Source organism: Rhinopithecus bieti, unplaced genomic scaffold, assembly GCF_001698545.2.
Source record: "Rhinopithecus bieti isolate Rb0 unplaced genomic scaffold, ASM169854v2 scaffold_23405, whole genome shotgun sequence".
In the NCBI taxonomy this organism is placed as follows: domain Eukaryota; kingdom Metazoa; phylum Chordata; class Mammalia; order Primates; family Cercopithecidae; genus Rhinopithecus; species Rhinopithecus bieti.
In genome coordinates this window covers 1,723,678-1,748,166 of record NW_016811519.1, presented here as the reverse complement: position 1 = coordinate 1,748,166, position 24,489 = coordinate 1,723,678, and the positions used below count along the sequence as shown (strand labels likewise).

The following is a 24,489-nucleotide window of genomic DNA, read 5'->3' as shown; positions in this document are numbered from 1 at the left end:
GTGTTAGCCATTTCACATGAATTATGAATTACTATGTTAGTGACATTGAAAGCAATCTCCTTCTGTATGATTTTTTCTTCTTCCTCCTCCTCGCCTATCACTGCCACCACCTTTAATAAATCTTATACATTTAATTTTCATTTTACCAAAGAGAAAGAGATCAGGAAAATGAATGCATCAGAAGGAGTGCTTTCAGACACAAAAGGTCAACCCACATTCCAGGTAGGGTTGCTCTTCTTGTGAACAAGAGGGTGGCACAGAGCAAATAGCAGATGTAGAACCCATGATTCAGATTAGAAGAATGTTGATGTCAAACGGCAGGTGGTTGGTTAGGGGTTGGAGGAAGTTCTTTTACCAGGGAAGAATACAGACAGACATAAAGTTTTGATAGGCCTAAGGACAGAGCCAGGGTACTTGAGACACAACTAGAGTCTAAAGTAGAGACTGCAGAAGGGATGCCAGATGTGCCCATTGCAAACACTCAGAGACATGGGTTCAGGGAGTCCTACATCCAAACCAGAAATTGATGCAGGATCATGGATGTAAAGCCAATGTCAAGCATTTCTAGGGCATGAATGGCTTTCAGAGCAAGGTTACCAGTCAGTGCCCTGGAAATGGTAGAGCAACTGCTCCAAACTCAATGTTCCCTATTTTGAAGGACTGGATTTTGATGTTGACTGGGCGTAACAGCATGAACTCTAGGGAATCAGGTTCTTAATGGTTCCAGGATTAGATACAGATGACATCCTCGTCAAGGAAAAATTCCAGTTTCATATAGGTATCACTATAACTCTCTTCTCAAACTTTAAGGAGGCAGGTGGCACATTTGGAAGGACATGAAAGATTTCAGGCTTCAGGTTGCAATCTTCTTTCCCGGGATGAAGTCCTTCAAGCCCATGCCTCTCTCCACTAACTGATAGCAGCAAGTTTTCATTATCCTGCAAGTAGTTGCTAAAACCATTCACTGATATTAGTGAGGTGAATTTTAAAAAATCATTCATTGTATTAATAGTATTGGCCTGCTTCAGAGGTTTTTTCATTTTTCTTCTTCATTAAAGAAACATGGCATGTATCCTAGATATTAGAGTTGCTATTATTGGAAGGAATAGTAGCACCATCACTTAATTTTACTTACACATTTTATTATGTTTGTCCAACTGAGTATTATTATGTCCCAGAATAATGGAAGATATTCATAACCTTCAATCTCAAAATAAACCAAAGACTTACAGTTTTCCCCAGATACCTCTAGTCTTGAATTCAAGTATTATTCCTTCTTGCACATTCTTCCATTTTGTTCTATGAGAATTTTAAATATTGCTTCAAACCCCTGAAGATTTCATGAACTTAATCACAGGCTGTATTTGAACAGACTTCACTGATAATTAATGAGTTGAATGTGTTTAACTATTACTCATTGTCCAAATAAATGCAAAATAAAGTACCTTAATTTAAATGTACAAAATACTCATCTATAAATTCATAAGCAATAAAGTTATATAGTTCCATTTCTTTGACTAAGATAAAAATAGAATGTTAGCCCCTTGATAATATTTTCTTATACTAAAGAAAGATATCACACTTTTGATTATCTATCAGCTTTAATATTTACTGATATGGACAAGCACTAGTGTCTGCTAAATGCGGAGAAGCCTTGACCTACTTTATTTGGTTTTGACATTTTGCATTTTAAAATGCAGGATCAAGAATTGTAGATTTTTATCATCTCTCCTTAGCCTTCTTTATAATAAAGAGAACACAAGGAAATTTTGGAAAGAGAAATAATACAGGGCTCATGAGGCCAATTTGGTAGAAAGCATTATTTTAAATAAATTTGAAAATGAGACACATTGAGACTTGTGCAGGGAGAGACATGGAATTTTCTTCAAATCATGTAAAAAATGAGGTGTATTCACAATGAATGCTTGACTTGCAAAGGTTATTTTATAAACCAGTGCCTCCCATTCGCCTGTCTCTCATAAATCTGCCAGACACTGAGGGACATGAGATACTGGGAATTATCCTTTGGAGTTAATTGGAGAAAGGGTTGTGCTTGTCTATAGGGAAAAACCTACTGTTATGTGTCAAATTTGGGGGTTACTGATGGAGTATTCAACAGTCATGGTTAACTGAGGAAATCAAGCAAATCTAAACCACAGAAGAGAAAGACAATGGCATTACCTTCAGGAGACACAGTTAGGTGACAAGACGGAAAAGAAAATAGTTTTGCAGTTATCAGCATCCTGAACAAGAGATTGCATGAAAAAACTCAAGAAGATACTGTCACAGGGAGCTAGAGCAAGAAAGGAGGAGAGCTAATGAAAGGAATGAGGTGTGTGGGGCAACCATTGAGCACATGTGATTGCTAGCATACTTCTATAAATAGATATCTGGAAGGGAGAATTAGATTAAGAGGGAAGTTGGAGTTCCTGCAATCATGGATAGCTGCAAAGTCAGAGAAATATGGTTTAACTGTCACAAGAAGAGAAAACCAAACACCGCATGTTCTCACTCATAGGTGGGAACTGAACAATGAGATCACTTGGACTCGGGAAGGGGAACATCACACACTGGGGCCTATCATGGGGAGGGGGGAGGGGGGAGGGATTGCATTGGGGAGTTATACATGATATAAATGATGAATTGATGGTGCTGACGAGTTGATGGGTGCAGCACACCAACATGGCACAAATATACATATGTAACAAACCTGCACGTTATGCACATGTACCCTAGAACTTAAAGTATAATAATAAAAAAAAAGAAATATGGTTTAATAACTGGTGTTACCTATTCCTACCACCCATCATAGCATGAACTAATATAACATAACTCCAAAAAGAATTTTGGAAGAAATCATGGAATTCTAGACACAGCTTCCTTGTAATTTATTGTTACCAAGGACAGACCTGTTATTCAATTATTAAGCAGTCTGAACATTTTCTGATTTAGGTCTGAATAACTACGGCATTCAAATAAACATATTTTATGCTTACTAGTCTTAGTTTGAGCTTCCTCCAAAGTAGATCCTGATTGCCTTTCAAACATATACCTCTTCATCCCCTACCACTCATGATAAACGTTGCAAATGGGTTGTGGGAAAGATATTACAGTGTGGTGTTATTGGCATGCTCTTGAGTCAAACTACTGGGTATGTGGTCTGATGTTGCCATTTACTAGCCATGTGGCCTTTGAGTAGTTGCTGGTCCGTGTCTTGACATTCTTATAAAAAAATGCTCATACTAATTCACTTCTTAGAGTTGTGGCAAGTATAAAGTAAATTAAAACAAATACCAGGTTTAGAATAGGACCCAGTACATGACAAGTGTCCAATAAATATTAGCTCTTTCTGTGATGGATTTTTTTCCTTATAGCTTCAAAACCCTTCTCAAAACAGCGTTCCAGGCAACCACTGCCAAGTAATCAGAGTTGACACAAGAGATGAAACCAATTTGTCAAGTCTCCATCCTCCTTAAAGTGAGAAGATGGCAATACAAGCAGAGGAATCTGGGGTTCTATATCTATCTGGCTTTGAAGGCTTGGAAATTATAGAATCTCAGGGGTGAAAGAAACCATAAAAGTCAGCCACTCCAACCTCTAACCCGCTCTGGAAATTCCGTCTATAGTGTGCCTAACACACGTGCATCTAGGGCCCTGCTCATTCAATGCTCATTATATCATTCAATTTTAGCTTTTAGACATTGCCTTAGGCAGCTCGGGCTGCCATAACAAAATAACATAGACTTGGTGGCTAAAACAGCAAAACTTATTTTCTCACAGTTCTGAAGGCTGGGAAGTCCAAGATGAAGACGCCAGCTGATTCAGTTCCTGGTGAGAGTCCTCTTCCTGGCTTGTAAATTCTCATCTCACTATGTCCTCACATGGACTTTTCTTGAGAGAGATGTTTTCCTTTTCTTATAAGGTCACCAATTCTATTTGATTATGATCCTACCCTTATGATCTCCTTTAACCTTAATTACCTTTAAAAAGTCCTAGCTCCAAACACACTCACATCAAGAGTTAGAGCTTCATCGTATAAATTTGGTTGGGTGGGAGTGAGGAGCTACAATTCAGTCCATAGCAGAAATTTTTAGTTTTTCTTAATTGAATTACGCCTCACTATTAGTTGCAGTTTTGTTACCAGGAGCAACAGAAATGAGACCTTCCAAGTGACGGAATTTGAAGAATTTAAAACACTTAAAATACTCTCCCTAGGTTTTACCTTCTGATGCATTGTCCCCATTTATTTAAATAACTTTTTACCTAGACTTCTCACCATCCAGTGAACACGATATCCTTTGTAAGTTTATATATTTAAAAAGAGTGTCCACAATTGAAAACAGTTTCAAAGGTGATCTGATCAATATAAAATGCCAGGGAATCAAGATCTTCCTTCTTCTTATACCTATTCTGGCTTTGCTGCAAGTTGAGATTGCCTTTATTGTATTCGTTGTTTGGTGACAGTTTATAGGAAGTAGCTTACTGCCTGCACATTAGGTACTCAGTAGACCCTGGCTGAATGAAACTGGAGCCCATTCTGATGGAATTTTTGTTGTCGTTCTTACAGTGAGACATATTTTTCTGAATCATCTCCAGTCGAAAGAACTCATAGAAGACTGCAAGCTAGGCCATTTTAGAGTTCTCTTGAAATTTTGCATTTACATGAAAATAATAGTAAGGGTCTGGACCAGGATGAAGAACAATTATAATGAACCAATATAGAGAATGCCTGCACTGAAGAAAAACTGAGAATATGTTTTTCATCTCTTTCTAGGACTGCATGGACATAGAGAAAGAGTGAACAAGGGGCAAGCTTCTGTTATGTGTATTCAGTAATTGCTTGAACATGTGACTTGCTGTTTAAGGAATAAATGGCATTTACTAAGGATTTAATATATGTCAGCTACTGTGTCAGGCACTTTCACATTATCTCATTAATCCTCTCAACAGCCCTGTGAGGTAGAGGTTATTAGATCCACTTTACATGGAAGTTATGGGGCTTGCCTAATTTTGCATGCTAAAGGTAATTCTTGCTTTGGCTGCCAAATCCCAAGAGCTTTCCATAACACCCACACTAGTAAAACTGGAGCATACCAGGGGATACTGGAAAGCACAGACAGAAAATGGCACACCACCCTATTAATATTAAGGATATTAATATTCCTGATGGCAGGTGTATTGGTTTACTAAGACAGCCATAACAAACAACACAGATCAGGTGGCTTAAACAACAGGAATGTACTTCCTCACAGTACTGGAGGCTAGAAGTTCAAGACCAAAGTGTTGGAAGTGTTTTTTCTGCCTTCCCCTCCATTTGGTTTGTAAATGGCCGTTATCTTCCAGTGTCTTCACATGGGCTTCCCTGTTTGTGTGTGTCTGTATCCTAATCTCTTCTTCTTAGAAGGTCTCTAATCTTATTTGATTAGGACTCACCCCCAATGACCTTATTTAACCTTAATTACCTCTTTAAAAGCTTTTCTGCAAGTATATTCACATTCTGAAGTACTAGAGATTAGGACTTCTACATACGAATTTCAGGAGCACACAGTCCAGCCCATAATGGCAAGTAATTCAAAACACTCTAGAAAGGAAGTAAAATATAATACATAATAACCTGGACTTTGGACTTTGATTGCTTTGGCTGAATCCTGATTCTTTCATTAACTAGGTGAGTAACCCTGAGCAACTCATTGAACCTATCTTCCCTCAGTCTCCCAGTCTTTAAAATGGAGATAATCTTTTGTAGAATTTTTTGTGTGTGAGAAAATAAAACAAGTTAATACATATTAAGCACTCAGAAGAACCCCTGGAATGTAATAAGTGCAGTATATGTAGTAACTTTTATAGGATAGATGAAGTAAAATGAAAAATTCTTTAATTTTGATTGTGTATATTTAAGATGCACATGTTTTGTTACACATAGGCATAGTGAAATGAATACTACAGTCAAGCTACTTAACATACTCATCATCTCACATAGCTACCTTTGCATGTGTGCATGTGGTAAAAGCACCTGGTGTCTATTCTCTCAGTGAATTTGCAGTATACAATAAAATATTTTTAATTAGAGTCATATGCCATGCATTAGGTTGCTAGACTTATTCATTCCACATAACTGCAACTCTATAACCTTCGAGCTACATCTCTCCATTACCCCCTTCCTTAACACCTCTGCCCTTGGTAGCCACCATTCTACTCTCTGTATACTTTTCCCATTTTAAAATCAGATTTCCCATTTTAAAATCAGATTTACAGAAGTAAAAGAAGTACTTTTACTTCTGTGTCTGGCTTATTTCACTTTCACATAATATCCTTAGGGTTCATCCATGTTGTTGGATAAGGCAAGATCCCCTTCCTTTTGAAGGCTGAATAATATTCCAATGTATATATATTGATGTGTGTGTGTGTGTGTGTACCACAATTTCTTTATCCATTTATCTGTCAATGAACGTTTTGGTTGATTCCATATCTTGGCTACTGTGAATAACACTGCAATGAACATGGGAGCACAGCTGTCTCTATGAGCTGCTGATCTCATACCCTTTGGATATATACTAAGAAGAGGGATTACTGAGAACAGAATACAGACTCAGAAATAAATCCAAGCACATACAGTAAATTAATTTTTAACACGGAAACCAAGAAGACACACGGGTAAAGGGTGGCTTCTTCAATAATGGTGCTGGGAAAACTGGATATCCACATGTAAAAGAATGAAATTGGACTCTTATATTAGAACATACAAAAAGATCAACTAGAAATGAGTTAAAGACCTAAATGTAAGACCCAAAACTATAAAACTCCTAGAAGAAAACAGAGAAAACATTGGAAATTATTTTTGGATATCCCACCAAAAACTCAGTTGAGAAAAAAAATAAACACGTGGCACTACCACGAAATAAAAGGTTCTACACAGAAAAGAAAACAATCAGCAAAATAAAAAGGCAGCCTACAAATTGGGAAAAACATATTTGTAAGCCATGAATCTGATAAGGGGCTAATATCCAAAATATATTAGGAACTTACACAACTCGATAGCAAAAAATACAGTAAATTAAAATAATCTGATTTTAAAATGGGAAATCAATCTGAAGAGACATTTCTCCAAAAAAGACATAAAAATAGCCAACCAATATAGGCAAAAGTGCTCAACTTCAGTAATTATCAGGGAAATACAAATTAAAAGTACAATGAGATATCACTTCACACCAACTAGGATGGTTATTATAAAAAATACAAGAAGAGTCAGGCATGGAGGCTCAAGCCTCTAATCCCAGCACTTTGAGAGGCCAAGACGGGCAGATCACCTGAGGTCAGGAGTCTGAGACCAGCCTGGCTAACATGGCGAAACCCCATCTCTACTAAAAATACAAAAAAAATTAGCCGTGGTGGTGGTGCACGCCTGTAATTCCAGCTACTCAAGAGACTGAGGCAGGAGTATTGCTTGAATCCAGAAGGCAGAGGTTGCAGTGAGCTGAGATCGCACCATTGCACTCCAGATCGGGTGACAGAGTGAGACTCTGTCTCAGAAATAAATAAATAAATAAATAAATAAATAAATAAATAACAAGTGTTGACAAAGACGTGGAGTAAAGGAAACCTTTGTACAGTGTTGGTGGGAAGGTAATCGAGTACAGCCATTATGGAAAACAATAAGGATGTTCCTCAAAAGATTAAAAATAGGATTGCCATATAACCCAGAAATCCTTCTTCTGGGTGTGTGTGTGTGTGTGTGTGTGTGTGTGTGTATTCTTTAATTTTTAAGTTAAAACATATCAAAGAATTTTCTTCATTTCAGAAAGCTGTCTCAATCATACATATCTGTTTATTCTCCTGTTTTTTGTTGTTGTTTTTGATTGTTTGTTTTTTGAGACGGAGTCTCGAGTCTTGCTTCTTCTCCCAGGCTGGAGTGCAATGGTGTGATCTCAGCTCACTGCAACCTCCACTTCCCAGGTTCAAGCAATTCTTCTGCCTCAGCCTCCCAAGTAGATAGTACTACAGGTACCCGCCACCACGCCTGGCTAATTTTTGTATTTTTAGTAGAGACAGGGTTCCACCATGTTGGCCAGGCTGGCCTTGAACTCCTGACCTCAAGTGATCCACCTGCCTCGGCCTCCCGAAGTGCTGAGATTACAGGCCTGAGCCACCAGCCTGGCCTCATTCTCCTCTTCTAATGAGCTGTAGTAAAGGAAAAAGTCTAAGAAGTGCTTTCTGCTAGCACACATTTGCTCTTCATGCCAGGCCGACTTCTCAGGTGGCTTCCAATGATTCCACTTGATGGTATTCATGTCCCATGAAATCCACTTCCTGTGAATGTAGGCTGAACCTAGTGACTCACTTCTAATGAATAAAATATAGTAAAAGTGGTGGGATAGCACTTCCAAAATTTGGTTATAAAAATTAGTGACTTCCATTTGGTCTTGCTGTTTCTCTCCAGCTCTCTCTCGCTCTCACTCTCATTTTCTCTCTCTGGCTCTTTTTTCCTGCTTGCTCTGATGAAGCAATTCATCATGTTTTGAGCTGCCCTATGAATAGGTCTATGTTTTAAGGAACTTGGGGTTGTTCCTGGCCAACAGCCCTCAAAGAACTGAAACCTCTCAATTCAACAGCCCGCAAGAAGCTGAATCTCGCCAACAACTACATGATTGAGTTTGAAAGTAGATTCTTCCCGGCCGGGCACGGTGGCTCAAGCCTGTAATCACAGCACTTTGGGAGGCCCAGACGGGCGGATCACGAGGTCAGGAGATCGAGACCATCCTGGCTAACACGGTGAAACCCCGTCTCTACTAAAAAATACAAAACTAGCCGGGCGACGTGGCGGCCACCTGTAGTCCCAGCTACTCGGGAGGCTGAGGCAGGAGAATGCCCTAAACCCAGGAGGCAGAGCTTGCAGTGAGCTGAGATCCAGCCACTGCACTCCAGCCTGGGCGGCAGAGCGAGACTCCGTCTCAAAAAAAAAAAAGTAGATTCTTCCCTAAGCAGATTTCCTTTCATGTCTTAGGGTGACTGCAGCCCCAGTTGGCCCCTTTATAGCAGACTGTGGGAGACACTGCAGCAGACGACCCAACTGAGCGGTGCTCAGATTCCTGACCCACAGAGACTATGAGAAAATAAATGTTTAAGCCACTAAATTTTGGAGTAATTTGTTATGCAGCAATAGATAACTAATACAGCCTTCCGAAAAGTGGAGAATATTGTGGGAATAGATGGGGGCCATCATGATTCAAGTGGAAAATGAAATTTGTGTGAGCACAGCAGAAGGACCCAAAAAACAGAGGGCAAGGAAGAAGCTTGGAAAATCCCAACTATTTTCCAAGAATTACCCGCTCAAGCAGTTTTCCCTCATCAGCATGACTGGAAATAACCGTTAATTAGCTAGCTTGCAATACTCTTACTTTGCACTAGTTGCATTTCAAAGTATTTAAATTGTTCAACCTGCTCCAATACATTTACTCCTACTGTTTTCACCATTAATGAGGCATTCAGCTTTTAGAATCTGGGAGATGACCTAAAGATCAAAGTTAATTTAATTTAAAATCAATGTACTAGAAAAGAAAGACCCTGCCTCCAGTATTGATGTTAGGCTGTGGGCTTTTGTAAATGCAGAAGCAAAGGCACATAACAACATATGCCATGCTATTATTTCTAACCAGGTGAGAATATTCATGCAGTCACAAAGGTCTACTGAAAAAAGATCCTGATAATTGGTCTCCACCTGATTTAATACCACTTATTGGACAGACTTTGTTGATCAAGTGAATTGCAAACCACTTCCTGGATTCATTATTGAGTTTTAAATCCCACTGAGTAGCTAAGACCAATATCAATGAATCCTACCTTCCTGATATTTTAGAGAAAGTCATTCAGAAGTGAGATAATCAAAGTGCTTAGATTTATGAGCAAAGTTTCTTATAAAAGACTTATGTTTTTAACTGAGTTCTATTGGCAAAGTTACTTACTCCTGCTGCAAGAAATAAGAAGACTTTGTAATGCAATGTCTGGAGGCATCTATTTCACTTATTATATTTTTAATCCTCAAAGTCTGTTTTCTGATTTGCAATGGTCTGCAATTACATGGTTTCACAGTTAATTATTTTCTGTTCATTCACTCATGCATTTTCTTATTCAACAAATGCTTGATATCTCCTCTGTGCCAAGTACCATGCTATGTCGTGGAGGTTCAAAGAAGTATAAAATAGTACATCAAAATAAACTGGTTTTGCTAGTATAACTAACAATATTAAACTTACCTGAAAGGCTTATCCTAACCAAGGTCTATTTCTTGCTCACACAGTCTGGGAGGTCCGTATGATACCTCCATGCTGGCTTGGGCTTCTAAATTTGCTCAGACAGGGGAAGAACAGACTGGGAAGCATGATGCCAACAATTAAATACCTCCATCAGAGAGAGACACAAACTCTTCGGTTTGCTTGGCCATATCTGCCTCAAAGTAGAAGTGCATTCCCCGCGACAGTTTCTTTAGGGAAAGAAGCAGAAACAGAACACACTGTTGTCTATCATATACAGACTACACCTTCTGCCCCTTCTTATTTTATTAGCCTAAGCAGTCTTGTCGTGGGCATTTATATGATTTCTCTAAGACCCTTAAAATGTTAAACATATCATGGTGACTCCCATTATTGTTTTCATGGACAGTTAAGAGAACAGGGACTCCATGTTAGAAATGATCCCCCTGCCTTCTCTAAAGATACCATGGCCCTTACATCCCTCTCTTCTCCTCTGCCTCTGATAGGAAGGCCTGGTCACCCCTAGAGAGTGAAAAAACCAACAAAGAAGCACATGGCTAAGACCGCGTTAGACTCTGAGAATTACCGTGAAGTTTTTCATCATTTCTGCCATCATTAGGCCATTTAACCAACAGGCCTTGAGCATTCCTACTATGTGATGTGTACTAGAAATGAAATGTTGATCAAAATAGGCATGGTTCAAACTGTATAATGAGGAAGATTGTCAAGTAAACGGACAATCACAATGCAGTGTGGTAAAAGCTATGCTAGGGAGGTGCAGGGAACTCTGGGAGCACATGACTGGGGAGACCCCGTGGATAAGGGAAGGTCTCTGGAGAAAATGATGTCCAGGCAAAGGCCTCATGCCTGCGTAGGAATAAGCTAGGTAAAAATAACTGGGGAAGGAGTGATCATTCTAGAAGAAGAACAATGACTGGAGGAAGGAAAGACAGAGAAAGAGGGACACCAAGAAAGAGAAGAGAGAGCAGGTGGAGCTGTTGGCCTAATCAGGGAGCTGCAAGAAGCCAAAGTATAGGGAGCTGCAAGGAGCCAAAGCATAGATTCCAGGTGGGGGGATTTTAAGACATGAGATTAGGAAGATGAGGAGAAGCCAGTTTCAAAGGACCTTGTAAGCTATGAACACAGCTTTGGACTTTTTCCTAAAAGGAGAGGGAAGGTGTTGAAAGGTTTCAAACAGGAAAGAGACTGATATGATAAATACTTCAGATTTGAGGTAACAACTGCCCTTCACAAAAGCCTGGCAGTTATTACGCTGGTAAAGTAAACAACCCAATGCCTGTTTATAGCAGTCCTGGTCTTTGGCTGATTTCCCTAGTAGGATGATTTATGAGGAAGTAGATGGAGGATTTGTGTGTTTGGTATGATTCGGAACACCAGGAGAGCCCTTAACACAAAACTATATATATTTTCTATTCCCTTCCATAAACACTGAAACCCCATTCTTTATTCCTTTTTTTTTTTCCATTTTTCTGGTCATTGAGAACCAGAAATGTAAATGGAATAAAGCTCGTGCACTAAAGAAAATGAGATAAGGACAGGGTTCTTGATTCCAAAAGGCTAAAAGATCTCGTAGCAGGGATAAGATGAGTTTAAGAGTGTGGTGTGTGGCAGGAGAGCAGAGCAATAGGAATCCAGAGGGAGAAATGAACCTTTCAGGCCTGGGAGCCCTGGGAAGGCTTTGTGGAGAAAATACCACTATGACTGGGCCTTGAAAGATGAATAAGATTTTCTCAGTGCTGAGCCGTGTTTTTATCAGAAGTCTTTCAGCTATCCACGAGAGAAACTTAACTCAAATGAGCTTAAACAAAAAGAGGGCAGTTATTGGTTCACACACAGAGACACAACTGACTTCAAGTCTAGCTGGATCCATGGTCCCAGTGTTATGATTCAAGCTTGCTCTTTCTCTCTCCATTCCTAGGACAGATCTTCCCTGGTGGACAAAATGGTGTGAAAGGAAAATAAATCCTGGGACCCCAAAATCACTAAGCCAAAGGGAAAAGTCTGGCTGGGAATTGTAGGGCAAGCCTGCCTCCCATTCTATTCCTAATTAAGATAGAGCAAAGATAAAAAGCTACCTACCTACCTCCCTCACAATTTGCTCATAAGGAAATCCCTTGTGGACAAAGGACAGACAGAACTCAAAAGTCATCCCTTTGCTCATGTGAGGCAAAAGCATATCTGAGTGCTTCATCTGCCCTATTGTTTCACTAAGCCTGACTAAGGTGTAAGTGACTATTCCCCTAGATTGTGTATTCAGTGAAAGGCTAATCAGAAACTCACAAGAATGCAACTGTTTGTCTCTTATCTATCTATGACCTGGAACACCTCCTCCCCACGTCAAGTTGTCCCAGCTTTCCAGACTGAACCAATGTACATTTTACACAAACTGATTGATGTCTTATATCTCCCTAAAATGTATAAAACCAAGCTGTGACCCTGCCACCTTGGGCACATGTCACGAGGACCTCCTGAGGTGATGTCACAGGAATGTCCTTAACCTTGGCAAAATAAACTTTCTACATTTATTGAGACCTGTGTCAGATACTTTTTGGTTCACAATGGCTCTCAACAAACCCAATGCATTAGTTTCTTAGGGCCACTATAACAAATGACCATGAGCAGAGTATACTAGCTTCAAACAACAGAAATGCACTTTTCTCACAATTCAGGAGGCCAGAACTCAGACACTGAAAACCAAGGCGTTGGCTGGTTGGTTCCTTCTGTGGGTTCCGAGAAGGACTCCATTATGTGCCTCTCTCCTAGTTTTTAGTGTTTGCCGGAAGTCCTTGGCATTTATTTTTTTTTTTAATGCATCCCTCCAATCCCTCCCTCCACCTTCACATTGCCTTTTTTGTGTTTCTCTTCTGTGTCTCTCAGAAGATCTAAAATCTCCCTCTCTTTTATGTTTTGAGGATACCAGTCACTGGACTGAGGGTCCACCGTAAATCTAAGATGATCTTTCTGGAGATCCTCAACTCAGTGACCTCTCTATGAATATTTTATTCCAAACAAGGTCAAATTCTGAGGTTCCAGATGTACTTCAATTTTCAGAGGATACTCTTTAACCTACTACACTCAACGAAACCATTCCACTGTCTATAGCACTGGTACCCAATCTTTTTGGCACCAGGTATCGGTTTCATGGAAGATAATTTTTCCATGGACCAGGTACGGGGGAGGATGTTTTGGGATGATTCAAGCACATTACATTTATTGTGCACTTTATTTCTATTACTATTGCATTGTAATATTTAATAAAATAATTATACAACTCACCATAATGTAGAATCAGTGGGAGCCCTGAGCTTGTTTTCCTGCAACTAGACGGTTCCATCTGGGGGTGATGGGGACAGTGACAGATCATCAGGCATTAGGTTCTTGTAAGGAGTGCATAATCTGGATTCCTCGCATGCGCAGTTCACAAGAGGGCTCATGCTCCTATGAGAATCTAATGCCACCACTGATTTGACAGGAGATGGAGCTTAGGCAGCAATGCAAGCAATGGGGAGTATAAATACAGATGAAGCTTCGCTCACTGGTCTGCCACTCACTTCCTGCTGTGTGGCTGGTTCCTAACAGGCCATGGACTGGTACCGGTCTGTGGCCCAGTGGTTGGGGACCTCTGGTCTATAGCACAAAAATCCCACTACCATCAGCCCCTCATGGATCAAGGGTCAAAGCTTTGGTGGAGGTTGGGCTGTGGAGTTCAGCCTCATCAAAACTACACTGATTAGATTCTTAAGAAAAAAAAGGCTTCTGATATCAGAACATAAGGCGTGCTGCAGAAATGTCAATGATAGGATCTTGGAACAATCACTGGAAAAGCCTTCTGGGGGATGTATGTATAGCAAGACATTTGGAATTATTATGCCTCCCAACCAAATAGATTCTAGAGGGAAGTTATTCAGTTGGCTTCCATTCTTTTTATAGATGAGGAGCCCAGAAGCACATGGAGAAACTGCTTGAGGGCCCCTGTATCGGACAGTCAGTGGAAGGCATTCTGATGGAGGACAGGTGCCACCTGACCTACATATGGGGAGCAGGAGGCACCCAGAGAGCTGGACAAACAGAAAGGGAGAGGAGCAATGCCAGGGACATGAACAGATCTTCAAAACACTTTCTGCATTTATTGCTACAGTTATCCTTGCGTTAGTTTACTTAAGCGTTTTACCTATACAGCTAAAAGTTAGACAATTGGTTAGTGATGGTTAATACTGAGTATCAACTTGATTGGATTGAAAGATGCAAAGTATTGTTCCCGGGTGTGTCTGTGGGGGTGTTGCCAAAGGAGATTAACATTCGAGTCAGTGGACTGGGAGAAGCAGACCCACCCTCAATCTGCAGGGGGCACAATCTAATCAGCTGTCAATACTGCCGGAATAAACCATGCAGGAGAACATGGACGGACTTGACTTGCTGAGTCTTCCTGGCTTCATCTTTCTCCTGTGCTGGATGCTTCCTGCCCTCAAACCTCAACTTTTAGACTCTTAGACTTACACCAGTAGTTTGCCAGGGGCTCTCAGGCCTTTGGCCACAGACTGAAGGCTGCTCTGTCGGCTTCTCTAGTTTTGAAGTTTTGTGACTGGGACTGGCTTCCCTATTCCTCAGCTTGCAGAAGGCCTATTGTGAGATTTCACCTTGTGATCGTGTGAGTCAATACTCCTTAATAAACTCCTTTTCATCTATAAATCTATCCTATTAGTTCTATCCCTTTAGAGAACCCTGACTAACACAGGTTTTCAGAGGTTACTCTGAAGACCTGTGTGGGAGTCATGTTTGCATCCATCTTCAGTAATATCAGAAAAAGTAAAATAACATAGAACTTTTTAAAACACCAAATTAATTCAAGGTAAAGAGATGTGTTTTATTCCTAATTATATCCTTTCTACCTTTTTGGTATTTGTTAAGCTTTTATTGTATTTAATCATGGTCACAGTAGAAGGTAATTTTATCTTGTTTGATCTAGTTTTGCGGCCTATATTTGGCAAATGAAAATGATGATGACTCAATATTGGCTTTCCACACTTTTGGGTGGAGAAAATATTTACTGACTCACAACATCCAAAGGCCTGGGATCCCTAATTTGACCAACTGCTATGTCTCATTAGGTAGCCCCCAAGCTGAGCAACCACAATGAGAAATCAAAGGGACTTCCCTAACCATTTATTTTCTTAAGCGGAGAGTGGCTTTGATTCTGAATGGACTTTTACTACATTTGGCATGTTTTAAGAAAGCTGTTTTGCTAAGGATGAGATGAAATTTGTTAACTGCATTATGGATTGCAAAGGGACGTGCCACTCTGAAGTGCCGCATGCATGTGGTAACTCTTTAGCACCTGTGGCCTAGGGACCTTACCGCCATTATCCTGCATGTTCAAAAACACAAGACCCACTTGTTAGTCAAAGCAGCTGACCTACGAATACCTTCTAAGTCAGTTGAAAAGCTTTGATGATTTTTCAAACAGGAAAATTAGCCAGGTATTGTTCAGAATGGTTGACCTGTGAATTTGATTTTTATTTGTTTACCTACACAGCTGTGACACCAAATTAGCAATAAGCGGACTTCAGCCAGACGTCATGGCTGGTAACATCTGAGCTGCACATCATCTACCACATTCCAAGCATGTGTGACCTGCCCCTCCCCACGATTCCTGCTATTCAGAATAAGTGGAGGCAGGGAGGTCATGGTGAAGGCTTATTAAAAAAACAGTCAGACATAAAACAATTGTTTCCTTGGACTTAGAAGGACACATTTTCTTTGCCTAAGCAGGAAGCAAGGAAATATTCAGGAGAGGCTATTGGCCATTGATCATGTCCCTATGGGGACCTGAGTTTATGAGAGTGATACTATTGGATCTACTTTCTCCACCTCTCCCAGACTATTTAAGTTTTGGTCAATTGCAGCAGAATGAAAGGGAGAAGTGTTGAAACTCCAGCAAAGAAAATATATGAGGGTAAACTAGTAGGTGAATGCCCTCACCCTCCAGGCCTTAGAACAGAGAAGACAGTAAACATCTCCTACTCATTTCTCATTCACTGATTGGTTCAGTCACTGATGGGCTGACCTCATCATTCATTGATCATTCGCAATTCAAAAATTTTAATAGTGACTGTTACATGCAAATTATTCTGAGGACCATGGGATGGAGAGGTAATAAAAATGAGCCCAAAAGGAAAATGCTTTTAGGAAACTTGTTTTAGTCTGGTGTTGAGAATGTTGGTTTCTTGAGAGCCCTTGGGTATCTTTTTGGCCTCAAAAGAGCTGAGTAGGTTGGAGGTTTCTATTTCAGAAGAGATGAAACAGTCCATCTGGCTGATGAGGGCTCACTCCAGTCTTCATATCTTAAGGGAGAAAAATGAATACATCATTCATGTTTCTTCCTCAGGGCCAGTCAGTTCCCCAGGGAAGAAAAACAGATAAGTATTTAGGGCATAAGCTTATTTAGGGAGAATGGGTGTGTCCCCCAGAATTCAAAGTCACTGGGAAAGTGAGAAAAAATGACCAATCGCTAGCCACCCTGATTCACTATTAACAGAGTTTGTGTTTATTGATATTAATAATTATTATTGCTTATTGGATATTAACAATTTAAGCACATGTTTAGTGTCTACTCATCATCATCACTGGGCTGAAGATACAGAAAGTCAAAGCATAGCTCTTACCCTACCAAAAGTTGCTCATTATCTAGTCAGGGAGGAAGCTTGGTCAAGAAAAAGAAGGCAGAGTCCTGCTTTCAATTGAGCTTTATAAAACACATGAGATGATATAAAATCTTTTCATTCTTCTGGTATGTAATTGGAGGGCTGGTTCTATCACAATGAAGATTATAACTGCCATGTGTATTGGATACTTACTACTTGCCAGAGCCTATTCTAACTACTTTGCATACATTATCCCATTTACAACCACGTGAAATAGGCAATGTTATTCTAGATTTGCAGATGAGGAAACTGAATCACAGTTAAATGATTTGCATGAGGTTATATGGTTAGTAAATAGTGGAGCTAACATTCATATTCATGTAGAGTGCACCAAAGTTTCCATGCATAACCAATGTGCTATATTGCTTTGCATCTGAGAGATTATTACGTCGGAACTATGGCTTAGCAGGCACCAAAGACTGGGCAGAGCAAGCACTTCGGGACAGGTTCTATCAGCCATATCAGCCATAGATGGTTGTGGGCCTCACATAATCCAAGAAATCAGCCATGTTGAGGGAGATGAACCCTGGATACCAGACGAACAGAGATAAAAAATGGACTGAGGAGACATGATGTGCCTTTGGAGGGAGCAAATGTAGCCACATTGACAGATCACAGAAGAAGGAACTAGGTAGTCCTCTAAGCAGGTGAATAATAACAAAATTAACATATGGATTACTTGCAAATGACTGTGCTCATCAAGTGTTTATTTGGTTCCAAACAAAACAAACTAAATATAAACCATCTTAAATAAACAAGGGCACGTATTAGATAATGAAACTGAAGTGTCTATGGGTACATTAGCTTCAGGAATAGCTCAATCCAGCTGTTCAAATCAAGGATCTGTTTCTTTACCTCTGAGACCTGCTTTTTTTGTTGGCTTTATTCTCAGTTTTTCTTTATGGAGTAGTGTCTTGTTGCTTAGCAAACACAGTGGAAAAAAGTTTCTTTTTTCCAATATTTATTATTTAATTAGGGTGCTTCAGGAAAAGGGAAGAGCAAACAAACTTCTAGGATCTGTTTGGTTGGAGAACACAAGCATTAAATTCTGTGCTGTACAAATAAAGATGTGTAACACTTGGACCATGCATTCAAGGAGTTAACAGTCAAATTGGGGTAACTGACAGGTTTAAAAGTAGAAACAGTATAAGTTGATTGACACTGTGTTTGTTTGTTTTTGTTTGTTTGTTTGTTTGTTTGTCAGGGTATCTCTGTTTCCTAGGCTGGAGTGTAGTAGTGCAATCACAGCTCACTGCAGCCTCAATCTCCCAGGTTCAAGCTATCCTCCCACCTCAGCCTCCCAAGTAGCTGAGACTACGGGCATACCATTACACCTGGATAATTTTTTTCTAATTTATTTTTTGTAGAGACAGGGTCTCACTATGTTGCTCAGGGCTGGTCTTTAATTCCTGGGCTCAAGCAATCCTCCTGCCTCAGCCTCCCAAAGTGTTGGGATTACATTGTGATGTACCTGATAATAAATTTTAGGGTACACTTGGGGAGTAAAAACATGAATCAGAGAAGGCCTCAGTTGGGAATCAAACCTTTTCTTCTGGGATAAAAAATGTGGAGCTTTCATCATCACACACAGTAAACAAAATTATGGCTGTGATTTCCATAACAGGGTCTTCGGTAATTGTTTTGTTTTATTCACAATAAAACTTGTTGAGAACAGCAGGTTATATTTACATCTGTATATCTGCTCAATGATCTGTAGCATCACTCACTGATGTGGTGATGAATCTGAAATCCATCAAGAAAGAATGGAAGAATAAGATTTACTTCACAAAGGTTAACCTTAAAATCCAGCACTGTCTTATTGCTGTGAATAAAGGAACATTTACTAAGAATCCCCAACTAAAACCATCAACCAAGCTCACTGTCTCTTTCTCCCTTATGCACTAAAAAAAAATGATTTATCTTTCAACTTAGCTTTAATTCACAATTTCACAATTAATTAAACATCAGCCTAATCATTATACCCACAAAGCATTTAAACTGATGTTAGGAGAATGATGGGGAAATGAATAATGCTTTGAAGGTCCATTTCAAATTAGTTATTTGATTAATGAATATTTCACAAGGGCATTTGGGAGATGACCTCTGTTGATGACTTAAAGAAAGACAAGTCTGTTTAGGTAATGAGACGACAAAGCGAGTTTGAGTTATCTCTGGGTGTATGTTGTGTAGAATTACAAGGATTAATCCATACAAAATGTATTACTTTTCCCGTGGCTCGTTGGAGATAACATAGAATTGTAAGATCAATAAATAAAGTTTGGCATTTTGAAGATGCTGCTTGATGATAAACTGCAGTGTGCACCCCAGACCGCCAGCCATGAGCACAAGCCGCCCACCAGAGGCTTATGAAAGAAAGCTGGGCTTGTTCCTGATAAGGCCTGTGGTGGGGCGGGCTGTGTGCCTCATAAACTCTCCATAATCCCTCCTAGCACCTGACCTTTCGATTTCTTAGATGTAGAGGAAGAAAATTGGCTGTCACCAGCTTCCTATATGTTCAAACAAATAAGAAACAGCTTACCTTGTTTTGTGGTTTAGAAGGAGCCTTTTCCCAGCAGTTTCATGATCAAAAGCACATATTGCAAGAGGGAATCAAATATAGGTCAAAGACGCTGACTGCAGCACACGATAAGAATAGGACAATGAGGAGGAGGTGGTGTAATCACAACCAGCCTGCCTTCTTTGGCAAGAAACACTTATGGCAATCTCACTGTCCTCATCTTGGACAGTTAAGTTACTTTTCATTCTTAATTACGTTAAATCTTAGAACAGTCAAAGCTGAATCAAACATGGAGGTCATCAGGGTCCCAAAAGGATTGGAGTTATTTGAACATGAAGCAAATACTAGAAAGGCTTTAATTTTTATGGTAAGCAACATAGCACTGTTTTCCTCCTGAGTTTTTCTTTTTGTCTTGAAACTATGGAAGTGACTCTCCAAAGGCAGAGTTTCTGTTCATTCCACAAATAATAATCCAAAGCCTTCTAGTGCTAAATCACTTCCTCATAGCAAGTTGAGAACCTGAACTCTTACGGACCCTGGGGGATGCCTGGATACCCAGTACAGAGAGTGAAAGCAGAGCCTCTGGTTGCAACACACAGGGCAGGTGAGTGGGGCCAGGCTCCAGTGCCCACCTTCCCCCGAAGTATAAAGGATGAGTTAACATCTTCTAAAACCATCTATGAAGCCATTCTAAATGACTCTAACTCTAAGGAAAGACAGACAAATACCCCTTTAGAAATAGGAGACTTTATGACATGGCTTGGAATTTAAGACTAGTTTGGGGTAGTAGAAATTTTTGAAATTATAAGATTAACTGTTCAGCTTTAGGCAAGTAACTTAGTGTCTCTCCTCTAAAAATGCAAGCGCTTTTGCAGCTTAGAATTTCCTTTGAGTTCAAAACCTCTCTTCTCCTAAGGTTTATTACTCTACATGGGAGAAAAACAATTCAGGAATTATGGCATTAAAATTATGTGTAGGCATTGCCATGTGACCATTAGGGAAACAGATTTTTAGCCTTTTGAGTGGTTGTTTCTTTGAATCTGAGTTCTCAATTTTTGATTTACATATATACTTTAACATAAATCATCCAACAGGAAGTTATTTGTTACAGCTTGCATTTATCTGCACTCAATTACAAATATTATTTGAGACCCAAGTTTCTCATATCATTTCCAGCATTGTGTCATGATTTCAGTGCTTTCTGGTGTATTTCGTTTTGGGCTTGAAATATTCTAGCTCATGCATTTCTAAGGTTATTGGCTAGGGAAAATCCTTGCTTTCATTTAGCCTTATAAAGAATCATCTCATGCTGAATATCTCCCAGATAACCTTCCTCCAGGAGATGATTTAAAAGTCAAATGACACGACAAGACTGGCTCTCATTTTCCCTTTTCAAGTCCAGAAAGGCTTTCTCGAAATATTTGGCATCCTACTCTCTGGCAAAGCAGCATCTGGGAATTGCTCAGGATGTCAAGCACTTCTTGGTTTCTTTTCTCTTGCTCTTTCTTCCCTCAAATGGAGACATCCTGGCCCTTGGAATTGATTCAGGCTTGGGAGTAAGGGATTTGAGTAAGTCTAGTACCTCTCTCTGGACCTCATTGTGTCTTCCTCAACATGCCTTTAGTTTGGACTTTGTGTCCTGCTCTAATGACTGATTATATACCATTGTCCTTTCACATTTGTGTCTTCCTGAGAGCAATGGTGTCCTGCTCCTTGAACTGATGACTAATGACTAGAAATCTCATATTATGACCTGAAACTTTCCTGATGGCAGCCACTTGCCTGGCTTTGTATTAAAAAAAAAATTTTTAAAAAAGATCTTGTTCTGGTTCAGAAGCAGGTTAGATCTCTTCAAGAGTGCCCTCAGGGATGGCAGGTCACCAAGACTCCAGAGATCTGATCACTTCCTTATTTGTAGCTGACTTTACACTTCTAACTTTGGCTGCCCCTGGAATTCATTTCTTGACACTAGTCCAAATCAGAATTGGTGCCTGGCTTTAACATCCTAGTTGATTCCATCCTCACCATCATGCATTACAATTTCAACAAAGGGCAACACTCTCTTATACAAATAGCGTAAGTATTTTCCTTGTTATAAATTGATCAACATGTAAATTCTTTTAGTTTTACTGTTTGTTGATACCTACATCACCTTTCAGGGTCTGTATGGGGACCGAGATTTAACATCACAGATATAATTGGACAGTGACAATCTCAGGTTACATTCTTATAAATACAGCTGTTGTGCTGCCAGATTAGCCATCATCATATCTGGATGCTTCCACTTCTTGCTGAAAAAGACTACTCCCTCTATCAGCAAGCTCACTGTTAGGAATGTCTGGTTTCTTGTTTTAGGGCCTCTCTTTCTGGTCCCAGTCGAACCAGCTACACCCTACTTGTCCACATGCAAATAATGCCAAGGAACCTGATGGAAAAACAGATTGACGTAGGACAGCTTTGCTAGCAAGAAATGTCCTATTGCTCAAAAATTTGAATGCTGCCAGAATCATTCCCCTTCCCCACTTATGCCCATTCTATACCATATTTTCCTTTCATATCTGGTGCTACCTTCTCGTTAGTATCCCAGTAGGAAAGAGCCTTCATGGAGAAAGGATGCCGACCGAAGTTGTCCTTGTAGAAACCTCTTCCCCTACTTGCATTTTCATGACTGAAACCTGTGGTTATATTTGCTACCTACCCTTTATCACCTGGGCTTTCATGAGAAAGATGCATTTGAGAAGCAAATATGATTAGAATCTAAAAAGACCAGAAAGTATGCTTCAGGACTGAATCTCCAGCAGAGAGAAGGTGTTTGGGAGAGTAGTTGCAATCTTTATTCAGAAATGGACTCAATTCAGAGGGCTTTTAGTGCAGTAAATCACACACTTGATAATCACCAGACATGATTTTTACAGTGAACTATCATTGTGAAGTCCTATTTTAAGACACTAAACTTATTGTCCCCACTCTGTAAAAGTTCAAAATCAGGGCTATTGTGAGTTTATCATACCTTTAAAATTGGTGAGTCCTCCCCGCCTCTCCTATGTCCAATCCCTAAAACAAAAGACATTTTTGCACATACAGATAGAATACACATCAAGAATCCTTAAGATTTTGGCATATGGCAAATGTTAAATTTGGCCTGTGGAGTAACACCTCCTAAGGAAAAGAGAAGTGAGGAAGCTTTGCTGCATAGTCTTCAGTGCAAACCTGCAAAAGTCCTGGGGTCGTGGGTGATTGTGTGAAGTAATCTGAGCTTGTCTAGCTTCAGATCTATTTTTCTTGGACTATCCAAAGTCAGGTACTTATTGGGGTTTAGATGTAAAGAAAGACAGTCTGTAGCATCCCTGGGATCCTTGGCTGTGAGTATTGTGATTTTGGACGAAGAAACTAATCTATTTCTGGCAATTCTTTTTCTTCTTGGACAGGTTCTTAGGATTTGGGTGCAAAACGAAAGTGGAAGTAGGGGAGGGTGCAATACAGTGATTTATACCTTATGTTTGTGGGTTATCTTCAAGCCATTATTTTGCTCCTTTTAAGTAACTGAGATCCTCCCGGAGAAGAAAGAATATAGATAACCTCTTACGTTATGGTGCCACTGAAAGAACTTGTTTAAGCACATTTCATTGCAAAGCAGAAAACCTTCCTAATTAAAACACAGAAGGGGTCCTAGGACCTACTTGTAGGAAGTTCAACTATGCTTTATACTTGCTGGCTCTGGGAACATAAAAAGTCAAGATGTTCTTTCTGCAAACTATCTTTCTCTACTTGCCCATGGTCCAACAAGATTTTAATCTTCCCATATTCCTATTACAGTTTGCACAGCTCAAATTTAGAAGTATTTCCAGTATCAACGAGGTCTGGCCAGGAGGACAGATTCTTGTATGCCCAAACTCTAGCACTATGCTGAGCACACAGTGAGTATGCAATATACTTATATCAAATGAATTAATGAATCAAATGATCTTTAAATAAATTAGAGCAATAGCCCTGCAAAATCTCTTCACTCAAAATATCAAGAAAGCAATGATCTCAAGGAAAATAAAAATAGACTTAAATGAGGAACAGGCACAAAAGTTCACTAATGCAAAGACCTCTGACATACTCGGGATGGTGCTACAGAGGGAGGCAGAACAGAAATAGGCCAAAAGATGCTGGATGTAAAGTTATTCCTCATAGAGGAATATGATATTGCAAGAGACCCCCAAAAGCCGTCTAACATACTGGCTTCATGTTTTAGTTAGAAGTATCATGTCTTAAAAGAAGATATTCAAAAGAGGACTACAAAAGATAACATAAAGCTTGATTAGTGTAGAAAACATTTTTGCAGTTAGACTTCCAAACATACTCCATGGAGATGTCCCCAAATAAAGACTCCCTGTTTGGCCAAGTTTAGTCAGATTCCTCTGAGTCCTCTTCTTGAGTAAGCTTCAATTTTTAGCAAGAATCCTGCTAAGTCGTGTTAGCTATAATCTCTAGCCTTTGATATCAAATTCCTCACCCACTCCTCTTGATACCTAAGCTATTGGCCTACCTTTAGCAAGCATACTGTTAGGCCAGTTTAGCAATAATCCATCCTCCCAACCTTGATATCTTGTCTTGGTAATTTTCCATCTACTGACCCCCTCACTCTGGCTATCAATCCTCAGGTGTCTTTGCTGTATTTGGCATTGAGTTCAATCCCTTTATCTTACTGCAATATTTTTCACCCCTATTATGATAGCCTTAAATAAAATCTTTCTTATCTTCTTCTTTTTTTTAAGTGTCAGAATAACTTTTTCTTTGATATCCCCTCTTTACTTACTAACCATTCTTCCTCCCAGGCTACCTTTTCTGACCTCTAAAAAAAGAGGGACAATGACTGCTTCTTCCTGTAGCAACAACCAGAATATTACACAGAGGTTCTCAAACTAGTGAGTTTTCTGGTTACTCCTCATTCAAGGGAGACTTGGTTTTCTTGGAGACCATGGCTTCCCTGATATTTTGTGAAATGATATTTTGT

The 24,489-nt window shown here is 39.7% G+C and overlaps 1 long non-coding RNA gene across 1 annotated transcript; it reads right to left on the bottom strand.

Moving 5' to 3' along the window:
- Window positions 1-16,454: 16,454 nt before the first annotated feature.
- On the bottom strand, window positions 16,455-22,542 carry LOC108543469 (uncharacterized). The gene is made up of 3 exons (XR_001889580.1): window positions 22,498-22,542; window positions 19,509-19,603; window positions 16,455-16,609 (listed from the first exon to the last, which is right to left on the bottom strand). It is a non-coding gene; the product is annotated as an uncharacterized LOC108543469 (long non-coding RNA).
- Window positions 22,543-24,489: the final 1,947 nt, after the last annotated feature.